Source organism: Mandrillus leucophaeus, unplaced genomic scaffold (genome assembly GCF_000951045.1).
Source record: "Mandrillus leucophaeus isolate KB7577 unplaced genomic scaffold, Mleu.le_1.0 Scaffold482, whole genome shotgun sequence".
NCBI classification, from domain to species: domain Eukaryota; kingdom Metazoa; phylum Chordata; class Mammalia; order Primates; family Cercopithecidae; genus Mandrillus; species Mandrillus leucophaeus.
In genome coordinates, this window is record NW_012105165.1 from 1455357 (window position 1) to 1461355 (window position 5999).

At 41.3% G+C, this 5999-nt stretch overlaps 1 pseudogene; it reads left to right on the plus strand.

The window, feature by feature from the left end:
- Positions 1–385: 385 nt before the first annotated feature.
- Positions 386–2285, plus strand: LOC105550405 (annotated as a pseudogene).
- The last annotated feature ends 3714 nt before the right edge of the window (positions 2286–5999 follow it).

The window sequence follows — 5999 nt, forward strand, 5'->3', positions numbered from 1 at the left end:
CATTGCTTTCCAGCCCAGGCAACAGAGCTAGACTTCACCTCAAAAAAAAAAAAAAAAAAAAAGAAAAGAAAAAAGAAAAAGAACTGCACTGTACAGTATGGTGTCCAGAAGCCACATTAAGTATCTAAATTTAATTTTAAGTTAATTAAATTTAAAGTAAAAATTCAGTTCCTCAGTTGCACTAGGCACACTAAAGTCCTCAATAGCTACATATGGCTTCTGATTACCATACGAGACTGTGCAGAAACATTTCCATACTTATATTAAATCAAAAAAGACAAAGATGATTATATAAGCATATAGGAAGATACTTCAGGTGCCCATCATTGAATTCAACTAAGTATTGAAGATTGGAATGGGAGCATTTCGGGACTGGAAAAGTCTCAAGATGGACAACTGGGATGTTGCAGGAAAGGCTAACCCGTGGTTTCAGGCTGCTCGCCCTTAAATCTGGAAAAATGAACATGAACATCCTTCACCAGGAAGAGTTAATAGCTCAGAAGAAACGGGAAATTGAAGCCACAATGGAACAGAAAGCCAAGCAGAATCAGGTGCCCAGCCCTCAGTCCCCACGTCTTGGCGAAATCACAAATGCACGATGGTGGCTTCTCGCAGCAGTTTCTGAAGTTGCAGAAGGCTCAGACCAGCACAGATGCGCTGCGCTCCCCTCCCTTCCCCCACCCCGCAACCCAGCGCGCCTCCCAGCAAGCTTACCCCAGCGCTGGGAAGAGGTCCCTCCTCATCAGCAGGCGGACAGGCCTGGGACTGGCCAGCCTGCCAGGCGGGTGAAGAACTACTCGCACGCCAAGCAGCTGCCCGTGCCGCACAGCCCAAGTGTCTTCCAGTCCCCGGAGGAGGACGAGGACGAGGAGGAGCACTACGAGCAGTGGCTGGAGGTCAAAGTTTCACCCCCAGAGGGAACTGAGACTCGGAGTAATAGAGAAATTGGCCCGCTTTGTGGCAGAAGGAGGCCCCGAGATAGAAAAAGTAGCTATGGAGGACTACAAGGAAAACCCGGCATCTGCATTTTTGCAGGGTAAGAATAGCAAGGAATTCCTCTACTACAGAAAGGTGACTGAGATAAGAAAGGAAGCGCAGAGGTCGCAGTCAGCCTCTCAGAAAGTGTCACTCCCAGAGGATAAAGAGGTCAAGAACCTTGCAGGAAAGTTGGCCAGGTTCGTAGTGGACTGGCATCCGGAGGTGGAAACCACTGCTCTCCAGAACAACCGTGAGAACCAGGCATTCAACTTTCTGTAGACCAACTGCCAAGGATACAAGTACTACCGACAGAAGCGGGAGGAGTTCCAAGGCCGGCTCCACAGGCAGCCTCACAGCACCCGACCCCGGCCTCAAGCGCAAGTCCCCTCCTGAGGCCCTGACAGGGTCCTCGCCTCCGGCCACCACCTGCCCCGTCTCGTCCCCAACTGCACCTCCCTCCCCCTGTCCCCCGTCATCCCTGCTCCAGTCGCCCCAGGGAAGCCAGCCTCCTCAGCCACCGTGAAGAGGAAGTGGAAAGCCCGCGGAGGCCAGAAGAAGATAAGGAAGAGCTCCCACCTGCTGAGCTGGTGCAGAGGGACATGGACGCCTCTCCCTCGCTTCTGTCAGTTCAGGACCTCAAGGGGCTCGGCTATGAGAAGGGGAAGGCCGTGGGTCTAGTGGGCGTCACGGAGCTGTCGGACGCCCAGAAGAAGCAGCTGAAGAAGCAGCAGGAGATGCAGCAGATGTACGACATGATCACGCAGCACAAGCGAGCCATGCAGGACATGCGGCACCAGCACGGCTACCACAGCGACGAGGAGGTGGACAGCGAGCTGGGCACCTGGGAGCACCAGCTGCGGCGCATGGAGAAGGACCAGACCAGGGAATGGGCCGAGCAGCTGACAAAGGTCGGTCGGCCAGGGCAAGCATTTCATCGGAGACTTCCTGCCTCCGGACGAGCTGGAGAAGTTTACGGAGACCTTCAAGGCCCTGAAGGAGGGCCGTGAGCCTGACTACTCGGAGTACAAGGAGTTCAAGCTGTGGAGAACACTGGCTACGAGATGCTGATGAAGATGGGCTGGAAGGAAGGCGAGGGGCTAGGCTCGGAGGGCCAGGGCATCAAGAACCCGGTCAACATGGGCACCACCACAGCAGAAGGCGTCGGCTTCAGCAAGGACCAACCGGCCGGCCGAGCTCTCCAAGGAGGACGACGACTACGAGAGTACGAGGCCTTCCGCAAGAGGATGATGCTGGCTTACCACTTCCGGCCCAAACCCCTGAACAACCCCGGATGGCCTTACTACTGAGCGTTCTGGAAACACGTACGAGGGCCGCGCCCTGTAATACAGTCCCAGTACTCAACAACAACAACAACAAAAAATTGGAATGGGTGGAGGGAGGCATTGAGGATTTTACTTTTTAATACTTATTATTTGCATATTCTGCCTGACAACTTCCCCATTGCTCACAAACTCCCAAAAATCTCTCCTCTGACTCCTTACCCAGGAAATAAAGGAATCCCAGAACTCAAGGACAAAATTCAGTGCTACCCTGATGCAAATGGAGAAAGGAAATAACACTCTATCCATTTTCTGGTGCTATGGCAAAAGAAAAACAAAACAGTTATTAAATTTCTCAGTATGTTATTCTGCCACATTTAATTCTTAGTAAATCAGCCTGCCACATCATGCACAGAAATAGATGTTGCTTTAACTCTCTGTTGAATGCATGTAAGGTTTGTACCTGGTGGAAGGCAGGGAAAATGGTAGGCAAAGAGTGTCTTGTTCAGTAAAATATTTATTAATAGGCATTACCTTGTGTACTATAGAATAAGTGAGTGAGGTACTTACAAAAGGCTGTTTCTGAGACCTCTAGAGCAGTGAGTTTTTATTCTGAGCTAATAAAATGACCATCAAAGTCTAGCATTTATCCTCACACTCACACAAAATTGATCCCCAATTTTACATTTATTTTAACACACTACTCTGGATTACACCTTCATAGAACAGAATGTTTTTATACATGAGAGGAATGGTCTCTTCTCTGCAATTTTGTAATGTTTGGTCTCCGAAACTCCCACCCCCTCCATTTTATGTATTATAGAGAAATTTCAGTTATTTGAATGGGCTCATTACATAAAATGGGTCTTTTCCATGTTTTGTTTTGTTTTGTTTTTGAAAATTTGAGGATAATAACGAGACTTTCCACATTATAAAACAAATATGTAACTTCCAGAGTCCTCCCACCCCAGACTCCACCTCCTTTTTTAGGGGGAAGATAAGACAAACTAGTGTTTCAATCTTCACTCCTATCAATCCAGCCACATAAGCAGAAAACGGAGAGCTCTGGAGGAAGAAACTGAGTCTCTGTTCATGCTCAGCTCACTGGGATAATTGAAGGAAGCTCCATCTCAGAGAGATTAGAGATGTTTACTAAAGAGACACTGACATTAATCACTTCTGGTTGGATGTTTCAAAAGCTGTAGAAACCTTTAGGCCCATCCCAGAACTGCCACTGGATGGGAATATGGTAACGATATTCTTGAGAAACTGACATTTGTCTTTAGCTGTTTTAATATATATATATGAATATATATACTCATATATGAATATATACATTATACATTCATATATATGAATATATACACACACACTACACACACACACACACACACACTCAGTGTTTAGGGCCCATTTTCCTTCTGAGGAATTTTGAATACAGTCTCCTGGGTGAGCCATGATTAGTAGGGCAAGCAGAAAGGGAAGCAGAGACAAAGGCCTAGCTGCATTAATTTATAGGGTAAGAGATGCCATAAAAGTAGCTCTGCCAAGTTAGGATACACACTGTACAGTATGTATACCCTGAGGAAGGCAGCTTCAAAAGTCCACCAATACACCCCATGAAAAGACATTCTGATGCCAGCCAATAGAGAGAGAATGCTGGTGGACAAGTACTAGTATTCTCTGTTTGCCTACACCAAAAGGATCTTATCAGAGTGGCTATGCCTGCCATGGAATAGTCGTAGAATACAGTATGAATTCTAAGAAACAAACAGACAAAAAATAGCAAGAATCTAGAATATTCCAAACACTTTTGAAAAACTAAGCACATTCTTCAAAATAAATGTATTTGGTGTAGAACAGCTACAAAAATTGTTGTTTTTTTTTTTTTTTAAATATTAGTTTCTATTAAAATAATGTTGATAGCATTTTTTGTAAAAGCATGTAAAGTGGTAAATTAGTGATTTTTGAAGACTACTATTTCACATATTTATTGGAAAAATCATGAATTTGTTCCAAGGATCAGCAAAAAATATTTATCATTTAAAATGCTTAGAAACTGCAAAATAAGAATGAAGGTTTGTTGTTTGACCTTTTGTTTCAGTTGCCTAGGTTATTGGCTATGTTTTCAAATTATCCTTTTAATGTTTAAAGTATAGCTCTAGTTTTAAATATATTAAATTTTGTATTTTTCTGATTAGAAATTCTAATAAACTTGTAAATTGTATCTTTTTAACATTTATATTAGTATTTTTGTAGTTTTGTATTTTAGTGGTTTTATTACCATCAAACGGAACACTTTAATTTACAATATAATGAATTTTTAGTAAATACTTAAGATCCATGCTTATTTTAAACACCTTGAAACATGTGAAAACATTTTTTTAATTTGTTAAATACCTACACATTTCAGTGACCTGTTTTCACGTGTAGTAAATAAACTCCTTGAATCAACACAATTTACAGTGGTCATTTAAGATTATTACAAATAGGTGGAAGAAGAAAACAAAGAATATTAGCTTGTTAGAAGATACAGTTTTTCAAAAGTAGAAATGTCAGTTCAACTCAAAATATTTTTCAAGTGTAGATTTTGCATAGCATGAAGTCTGTGACATTTCAGTATATTTCCAGGTTCAGTAGGGCCTCCTGGTGTAACCAATAATACCATGGCTATGATGGGTCTCTGACATCTGTAGAGAGTCATTCCTCCATTCAGATTTACATAAAGTCTGTTGAGTTCTATGATAATATTTAGGAATGGCTTAATGTCTATCTACTATTTCTTGAGTTTTTGTAGAGCTTATAGAGTTAAAGTATAGAAGGGTAATAGATGATATTTCCTAGTAGAAAATCTTAAATTGAGCACCCATGTTAAATGGTTCAAAGTAAACAGTGCTCTTGAAAAGCAAATAGATCAAAGTATTACTTAAGCCAAAGGAGTAAAAATTCTTATCCTGGACTGGGCTTTTTGCTGTAAGTATTTAGGAAAAGCATATTAAGTATATATACCTCGGGGGTAAACATCTTTTTCTGATATACAGCATGAAAAAAAATGTGGTGACAAAATTTAAGCAAGTTGGACATATGTAGAATTTTTATTGAAGAAACTTTAAAAATTTGACTTATTGATATGTCGCCCAAACAAGATGGGTGGTTATCCAATTTATTTTGAAGATATTGCTCTTAAACTGCCCTCAATTAAAATAAAAGTGAAAATCTATTATCTTTGAATTATTTTCTATAAGAATTGATCAAATCAAATCGCTTTTTGATTTTGTGCCTAAGCTTTTTTCTATTCTGTTTCCATAGTTAATTTAGGTCTTTTATTGTTTTGGTTACTTCTGTCCTTTTTTTCCTTCATGCTTTATCCGTTTTGTGGATTAGGAAAATACCACTTTTATGAGCCACTATTTCTGTGTGCTTGGTACATGCTGGCACATAATACTAATTTTATAAGTAGACACTAAACCCTAGGACTAACTTAGTTTCAAAATCTGTAACATTTTACTTGGAATCCTTTGAATTTATTTTTATTAATTAATTAAGATACATTTAAGCATAATAAAAAGGAAAGGAAAATTGTTTTTGTAATAAATGAATAGCTCATGACAATCTACTGGAAATTTATTAGGTTAGGTGTTGTCTGAAAACACAGTTGAGATTGAAAGAGAGCATATTCATAAGCATTTTAAAAACAATTTCGGTCGGGCACGGTGGCTCAAGCCTGTAATCCCAGCACTT